This window comes from Saccostrea cucullata, unplaced genomic scaffold (genome assembly GCF_032062105.1).
Source record: "Saccostrea cucullata isolate Sc308-1 unplaced genomic scaffold, CSIRO_AGI_Scuc_v1 ctg1388, whole genome shotgun sequence".
In the NCBI taxonomy this organism is placed as follows: Eukaryota; Metazoa; Mollusca; class Bivalvia; order Ostreida; family Ostreidae; genus Saccostrea; species Saccostrea cuccullata.
In genome coordinates, this window is record NW_026939945.1 from 49,269 (window position 1) to 58,999 (window position 9,731).

General features: G+C 31.4%; 1 long non-coding RNA gene across 1 annotated transcript; it reads right to left on the reverse strand.

The window, feature by feature from the left end:
- Window positions 1–3,356: 3,356 nt before the first annotated feature.
- Window positions 3,357–8,240, reverse strand: LOC134254324 (uncharacterized). The gene is made up of 3 exons (XR_009989300.1): window positions 8,173–8,240; window positions 5,413–5,493; window positions 3,357–3,576 (listed from the first exon to the last, which is right to left on the reverse strand). It is a non-coding gene; the product is annotated as an uncharacterized LOC134254324 (long non-coding RNA).
- Between the last annotated feature and the right edge of the window lie 1,491 nt (window positions 8,241–9,731).

Sequence of the window (9,731 nt, forward strand, 5' to 3'; positions counted from 1 at the left end):
GACATTTAACTCCGGACACGACATTTGTCCGGACTTTCGCCAACCACTTTTCCAAAGGTATGTGGAAACAATTTATGTCATCTGATGGGATTTTTTAAAACTTAACACATGAACCAAACTTTACACCTGATTATCTTCTAGGTAAAAAGATATTACACCTGAAATCAAGAAATCCCATGGGATAATGGTGGGATTTTTTCTCCTAACCAATATCCCACCATTATTCTGTGGGAGAAAAAGGTATTCTGTGGGATTTTTTCTCCCATAGAAGTTTGAAAATCCCATAAATGCTTTATAATGGGACAAAATCTCCCATATATTTGTATACAGAAAATAATCTCCCATCTCTTTGTAAATGTGGGATTTATCCCATATTTATTTCAAAATAGAAAAAAATTCTCCCATGGGATTAAGAAACAAGTTTTAAACCAAATAAAGAAAATATTGAACAGTTTAACTACCATTATTTATTTATTTTCATTTAATTTTCTGTGTTTCCTACACCATTTTTTTTATTTCTTAAAATTAACCAATTTGGGGGGCAGTGGGGTAATGTTTTATTAATCAAATGATTATATATTTTACATGAAATAGCACTAAAAATCAAAAGTGGTTTATCTCTATAACTTTCAGTTTTTTTAATTCAAACTAAAAAGACAATTTCCTTGTAATGTAGATTACCTTCTTTTATTCCTTGTATGTAAATTTTGAATGAGAAAAAAATGCAATTAAGAAAGAACAAATCTTTTTTGTTTATTTTCCTCCTAATCATTAAGGTTAATTTATTGCGTAAGTGTCATTTGTCAAGCTTTACAACAAGATCAGATCCATATACGTTGTTAGATCTTTGCCTGTTTGCTGCACTAAACTGATGGGTTTCCAATTAAAAAATCACATGAAATTGGGGCGTGTCATTCACTCTGAGATTCTCAAAGAGTTTTAAAACTTATTCAGATGAACAAACTGTAATAATTTACCTATTTTTTACTCTAAATTTTCTTTGTATGATCCTGATCATGCCTTGTTTTTGTTCCAATGACAGCTGGAAATTATTTTACACATAACGAACCCGATCTGACAAATGAACAAGAAATAATGTTGAAAAAAAAAAATCAACCGTCTTCATTATGCACATTTACTGGTAGTTTGCATTAAAAATATTTAAAAATTTTACCTTTTCACTAATTTCAAAACATTTTACCTACACCTTAATTAGAAACATTTCCATAATTTTTGACAGTTCATTGAACCCGTTCAAAAATAAACATGATGAAAGAGCATGTATCCAAAAATTGCGGTGGTACTCTACTCAGTGTTTCTTATCATCCAGTAGAAGACATGTTTTCCTTAGTTCTGTTACTTCTTTAATAAAAGCACACTGCTGATCTTTTACTTATTATTTTTGGTACATAAAATAACTATATGCACCCTTGACATGGATTCAACTGATAAGTCACCTTAGGCCATTGCAAGTTTCTTCTTTGTTTAACAACTGTATGCACCTTGATTTTTGACACCCCAAAACACATAAAATAAGAGATTCAGACCACAGTTAGTTAAAGCTCACTGTTAATACTAGCACGGATGCAAATATAGCAGAATGATATTGGGTATTAAACTTTTACTTCAGCAATCTACATGTAATTTAAATAAGATGTTAGACCCGCACGCATACTCGCTAAACTGACTGTAGTGACTATGTGAGCAGATCTAACATCGAATTTTAACTAGATTGGTACTTCAGTGGCTTAAATTTATTCAACTTCTTTCAGGAATTCAATTTTCTTGTCATAAATGCATATTGTCAATTATTATGCTTCCTGTCAGTTTGTCTCTGTGACATAACCCATATACCCTACTATTCTTGCATTATGTTCTTAGGATTTAAATACACTGTAGCATAAACATACTATGCCGAAATAGTGCTCGACTATGGGTGGCACTGCACATGTAGCTCTCCCGTCTGTCAATATATATTATTTCGGAGAGCTACAGTGCAGTACTTAACACTTCAGATGAAAAATTAACATTCAAAATAATTCTTTTAAAATAGTTTCTTGCAACCCCCCCCCCCCCCTTCAGTCAATTACTATTCTCTAAAACTATCTGTACATTATACCTAAAGCATGGAAAGTTCAAAATTAAAGAAAAAGATTATGACGCACGTTGCACAAGGTGACATTATAATAGGGATGCATGATAATAACATTAGTGTAGTATTTTGCATGTACTATATGCCTACATGTATTATAGTAGTCAGGGGTTGACACATAGTGCACTCGCACCATGTGTCAAACCCTGACTACATTTTTCTTTTTAATGAAATATAGTTAATTAACAAGGCTTTCTTTTCATTCAATTCATGGAATCCTGGGGGTGAATGAAACATTAAGTCTTATTTGGTCGTTAGACTTGTTACTGGAGTATTTATTTTTTTAATTAACACATACTTTAACGTCTAAAATAATCTTTGTTGTAATATTTGAGTTTATAGTATGATATCATCATAATTGTTTTAAATGGGTAGGGGTGTTTTCAAACATTGACATAAATAAATCAATATAGATTATAGAGAAAGTTTGTATTACTTCTATTAATTCAAATTAAATTGTCTCAAAACCCCAACACAGGTAAAGTTTGACATCTGGGTATTTCACTGTGTATTAAACCACTTCCTGTGTATAGGAATTAGGTGACAGATGGCCACAGGTAGACTGGTAGCTCCCACGGCATTCACACCTGTACAAAATAAGCCCCTCCCTCACCTGGAATTTACCACCCGGTAAAAAATCTGTGCCTTTAGGCATAGTGCATGCAAAATAAAACACTATTAAATAAATATGCACACATTAATGAATTCCCTAGTTCATTTAATAAAGGTACACATCCCTTCATTTTACATTTAAGGAAATATGCAAGGTATCTTACCTACTGATAATTTTTCAAGAAATTCTATATTTAAACTTATATAATACATGTACCATATGACATATTTTTAGACAAAAAATCAGCATGCATTTCCAGGGATTTTTGAAAAGATATTAAAGTTTGAAAATTTTTGCATTATTCAAAGAAAAATGTACAAAAATTACAAAACATAAATTCCAGATTTTTTTTTTCATCAAAACTGTTTTAGAGGAGATTTACAAATCCATATATAGACAATAAAAATATTGCACACAGGTCCTTCCTTTAGTGGAACTATTGAACTCCAGGGAAGAACCCAATAAAGTGCAAACTACATTGCGCATATGACCTTAAATGCCTGTTTATCAATTATGTAAGAGAAAAATAAATTAAAGAACTTGTTCTAATTAAAATAATGAAAAAAATCCTTATTTAAGCCTTTAAGTTTTATTTCTAATTAAGAAATTTGACAGATGAATAAAAAGAGTAATATACAATATAATACTTATTAAATTAATTCTCTAACTTAGTTCCATTTAGATATTCAATATTCAAGTCAACACTCTTTACATGAATGAATTATCAACAGTTTTGTCCTTAAAGTTTTCAATGGATCCACAGATCATGAGATGATGTCTCCTTTTATGTGTATGTATATATCTGTGTATACTGAAAAAAAGAAAGTTGCTGTGTGATGAAAAGGATAATAAAGTCTCTGATGAGACTGTAGCTCTACTGGTCTGTATGCATAACAAAGAAAAAGAAGCACTTGGATTTGAAACTTTGCAACAGACAGCATTAAATAGAATTATGTATCTAAGTGTAGTCTATTTGTGTGCCACATTAAATTGAAATCATACCAAAATTGTAGGTGGAGTAGTGTTTTAAAGGAATTTTTATACAGAAATTTCTATTTTTAGTAACCATGGCAGCACCGTTCATTGAAATTTAAAAAAAAAACAATGCACTATGTACCTTAGTGCAGTCTACTTGTTTGCCAAGTTATATTGAAATTAGAATAAAACAGAGGAGTAGTGTTTTGAAAAATTACAGACAGATGGACAGCTAGACAACTAGATGCTACGGACAGACAACAGATGGACAGCTCGACGGACGGACAAAGTGACACCTTCCTATCGCATAAGCTCTTAAGAGGCCCATGGGCCACATCGCTCACCTGAGAAGCTTTGACTGGGTGATGCAATTCTTAAGCATGGGTCTTAATTTGGACAATTTAAATTCCCTATTGTAGCCCCGCCCAACTCCCAGGGGTCATGATTTTGATACAATGTATGTTCTATTTTACTTAATAATTTACCCAAATTTTCCAATAATTTAGAATCTACACTACCTCAGGATGCTTCCACATAAGTTTCAGCTTTTCTGGCCCAGTGGTTCTCTTGAAGAAGATTTTTAAAGACTTTTCCTATAGTGTTGTTACGATAGTCGCCGACTATCGAAAAATCGTCGTTTAAAGGCCCAGATCGGCGACAATCGATTGTAAATATTATCTTCGATAGATCACTATATTTTTCATGCCGTATTTTTTAAGCCGATCAGGTTTAACTTTTATATTCACCAAAGGGACATCACTCTAATCGGCGGTAAACAAAATGGCGAACGTGCATGGTGAAGAGGTTGACGCCTAATTATATCAATATCCTGGTGCAACACGATCTCAAGTTTGAAGTTTTTTGGCTTTCTGAAACAGGGCGATGGGCCTCCATGCAAAAATAATTTACAGATGGACTCGGTTATTTGTAAATTGTGTAAAATGTCGTATGCCAATAAAGATAAGTTGAAGTTCGCGGTCAAATGTCATGGAATTCTACTTCTCGCTGAATTAATAAATCTAACATTTTTAATAGTTCAAATTATCGATTATATAATCGATTGTGTTCGTCCGATTCAATTTGATAATCGATAGTAAAATTTGTCCGATTTTACAACACTATTTTCCTATATATTTCTATGTAAAACTTTGATTCCGTATGTGGCCCCGCCCAGCCCCTAGGGTCATAATTTGAACAATTTAGAACAATTTAGAATCTACACTACCCCAGGATGCTTCCACATAAGTGTCAGGTTTTCTGGCCCAGTGGTTCTTGAGAAGATTTTTTTTAATGACCCCACCCTATTTTTGTCTTTCTTAATTATCTCCCCTTGTGAGAGGACCTGGCCCAACAATTTAAATTCCCCTTCACCCAAGGATGCTTTGTACCAAGTTTGGTTAAAATTGGCCCATCGGTTCTTAAGAAGGAGTCGAAAATGTGAAAAGTTGACAGACGGACAAAATGTGATCAGAAAAGCTCACTTGAGCCTTCAGCTCAGGTGAGCTAAAAATTATCAAATTTGATTTTTTTCAATATTAAAGAAATAAAACTGCAGAATTCAATTGTAAATGGTTGGTTGCGTATTAATTATTCAAAGTAGTTTTTGTTGTATGGTTTGAAAAATTTTATTATATTGTATTCCTTAATTCTTTCTATTCTCACAAAGAATTACCTTTGCATTTCTTGTATTTACAAGGGGGACAAATCTTCAAGGTACATGTACACTATATGTCAGTATATATATCTTCATTTTCTGTTAAAGGAAAAAATAGAATAAATCATACAATATCAATTACATGTATAATAATTAAGCATGGATTAAATTTTCACCAAATTTAGAAAATGAATTGAACATGTTGAGTATCAAACTATCAATTTATCAAATTTCTCAATCCAGCCAAAATGACTGACACTAAAATTCACCCTAAGAGGACAAAGTACAAAATATTAATTATTTTCATCTCTAAATATACAATAAATGAAACTTTGTGCATGTTCTGCATACAGTTAGCAGTATCTGTACTATAGTAGTTTTATGCCCTTGAGAATTTTTCATGATGTCAGATGATGCCATATTTCCATGTCTGTTTTTATACGCCTGTCTTAAGACGGGATGTATTATGTTATACATGTATATAGGATTCATGTTCGTCCGTCCATCTGTTCATTCGTGTCCGGCTCATAAATTGAATACTATTAGGCCTAGGATTGTCAACTAATACTTCTTGGTAGACGGTGTGACACACACAAAAAGTCGGTTGCTCTGATCTTTAATAAAAATGCTATGGCCAAATATGAAAAACCCTGTACAGCCTATTTCAAGGTCACTGTGACCTCATAGTTGCTTGTGTTAATTAAGAGTTCTTGATGGCTATATTCCAGATAAAGATCTTTCATTTGAATTAATGTAATTAAAAGAAATTAATGTTTTAGTGTATGATGAAAACTATATTAGTATTGTATAATATAATTAAAGCTATTTATACATGATTGTGTTCATTGAAAAAAAAAATTACATTTCAATTTTTATATATTTGCAACAAGTTGCAGTCATATCTCACTTAGAATTTTATAGTCTAAAGAATGATTTATTTTTTATTTTTTTATTAGACTGTAGCATTTCCATTATTTCACAAAATATTCAATATTTTAAAACAATTTATAGCTGCAGACAGATATTTGTTAAGCTCTAACACAGCCAGTTTATAATTATATGATGTATTATTAGTTATAATTAATCCCTACACTGTAAGTCTCTTGGAGATGTATGTACATGTACAATATTTTCAACATGATAAGAAATGGAAATTAGATCATTGAAATCTGTGTCAATCTGTTAATCAAGGTTACCTGATTTTCTTTCACACTAACCAATTTATGATTATTGAACAATATTTGACAGACATATCATGCTGTGGCTGGGCACTCTATTTTAAATTTCTCTGTGGTAACTCTTTGAAAGTTAGGAGAGTTGATTTCTTAATAATTCTATGGGAATGTAAATTAGGCAGGTCGATAGGTCAGGAGCTAAGAAGGCCTAATATTCATGAAAATCTCATGTGCACCCATCTCTGTGTCTGACGCGTAGGAGGCCAAATATGCATGTAATTCTTGTGTGGCTACCTTTGTGTTTGAAGTCAGTGGGCGATGACTATTGAAATTGGCATGGGAGTCCTTGTGTAATTTAAATCTATGCTACATTAACAATGCAGGTTATACTGCAACATTCATGAAAAAAGTGAACTTTATTTCTTAAATATCCAATTCCCTATCAATTCTAATAAAAAATCATATTATTAGTAATAAAGCTAGAATGTTTTTTATTTCATTTCAAAGTAATAAAAAATATTTTTACAAATAAATATGTAAAATAAAAAAGTCTTAGCATTTGTGTCTTTTATTATTTACTTACACATAAGGATCAACATGCACACAGATGTACAATTTTCCCCTCAAAAGTACATGAAGATAACTTAATAATGATATTCCTAAGTATGTATTCATGGTATAAAAATGAGTTTAGCAGTTTGGAGATTGATTTTCACTCAAAGTTTTAAGACTGTTCTTCAGAGATTAAAAAAAAAAATTTAATAATTGATTATATCAATAATCATGTGGGTACATGTCTTATGTAAACTTCAGAGGATCAACAAACTTTCTAACAGAGATTAAGTAATTTGATATTTGGATACTTCCAAACAATATAAGTAAGAGTTTTTGGGGTTATTAGTTATGTCCATCATGACATGTAATAATCATTAAAACACTGACCCCCATATTATATCTCAAAAATTATCTTGACAGCAAAAAAAAAAAAAAAAAGAAGAAGAAGAAGAAAGAAAAAGAAATAATATTTGCAACACACGCAATGTTTGTTAATCCCTATAGTACACTACAGTAGTGGGATACTTTTAACCATGTCTGAGAGAAGATAAGAATTAATTTTCTAATCAGTAATGCTAATGACTGTAATCAACAATGATCAAGATACTTATAAACTGTAACTTGCAAATTACAAAGTTAGACATGACAATATATTTCTAAGTACAATCATCAGCTTGTGTACACATTCAAGTCATTGAGAATATTCGAACGAACGAGTACTACAACGTAAACATGGTAAATTGTCATTGAGGAAATTCGAACGAAAGAATAATATTCGGATGTGTATACTATTTTCTGACGATTATTTACTTTGTTAACTTGTATGATGTACTACTGAATATCCCCATCGACTAGACTGCTAGCTTTGCAAACACTTTACAGTGACAGAAATTCATAACATCTGAAGACACTGCAAGTCTGTTTATAAAATCAGAGGAAACGGGATGATCTTATACTAGATCTTTAGACTAAAAAAAATCTATGATCCACGCAGTAACATGTTTTTAATGAAATAAATAACAAATTCAATAATTTTAAATCTACTTACAAAAATAGAGCAGGTCTTTGTCAACATCATGTGGAAATTTCCTCTATATCTCTTGTCGCCGTTTTTTATTTTCCTTGGTTGGCATTGGGTAATTCTAGGGATTTAATTAAAAATGCATCCTTCTGCACGGAATTTTTAAGAAGTGAATCCATAGATAGAATATTGCTGCTTCTTTTTATTTATTGGTTTATCTTTTTTTTAATTTAAACAATGCACAGTTCACGAGCAAAAAAAAAAAAAAAAAAGAAATGAAATAAATTATCAGGCCTATTTTTCAGATTTTTGTTACCATGGCCATGGGTAATACCCATGGTAGTATTTACAACAAAAATTTAAATAATGGTAATTAAAATGTCCAATACCAAAAATATTAACATTTTAATATAAATGGGACATCGATCATGATCATTGAGAACATGATAAGGAGGAGGTTAGTGTGTGTGTGTGGGGGGGGGGGGTTAGTCTCTGTGTATCTCTAAAATAAAATGTTTCCCTTGAAACGTCAAGAAAACTTTATTTGCATGGTCAGCGTTTGAAAGTCCAGTCAGCAGTACATAGCCTCAATAAAGCCCCGTCTTCTTTTTCTTCACGGCATTTTGATATATTCATGATCATATTGTTAACCTTCTACATGTATGATGTTCAAAATTGTATCATTCACCAAATATCCTTCATGTGATAATCAATAGCAAGTAACCTATAAAATTTTGTCTCTTCAAATCCCATTTTTGTGAAACGTAGAATGAAAAATTAAAAGCTATTATACGAATATTCATTTTACTTTCATAAACATGATTCAAGAATGAAGTTTATATTTTTAAGGGGGAAAATATACAATTTTATATTTATTGTTTGCTATCAATTATGAATGGTGTAAAAATGTTGGATTTAATTTTTAAATTGAAAATGAAAAAAAAGTTATGACTTAATCAATCCGGAGGTTTAGTAAAGCATGGAGTTTGGTTTTCATGAGATTCAGTTGTTAATTCGACTCTCTGAGTGTTAATATCCCCTGTGTATGTTTTGTTAGTTCCAAGCAAATTGTGACAGTTTTGCTACCTGGGGAAAACAAAAGACTCTTAATTGCCTCTAGGTATATACATACATGTATCATACCCTATCGAGATCTGGGGTGAAGATATTGGATTCTTGGAAGTTAGCAAGGGGAGGGGGGTAGGTTTAACATCAGACTTAAGTTGCTTTATTAGTATTCAAACATTTACCATGTTTATTGCAAAATTAAGAAAAACAGGTTATACTACAGAAGTTGATAATTTTTTCTTTGAAATAAAACTCAGATGACAAATATCAAAAAAAAAAAAAAAATCACATTGAGCTTAACTTAGGATCGACACCCCCGTCCAAAAATATAGTCCCGTCCAAAGCTAAAGCGTTTAGAAGTCAACAGAGTCAATATCTCGAAGTGGGGTCTTGTGACGCGTTTATAAATATGTCCTATTTTTGTTTTTATCAATAATATAAAAATGTATCATTTATAAAATTTCATAGCTTGAACTTTAGTTAAAAGAATATATATGTCCGATCTGGGACACTAATCA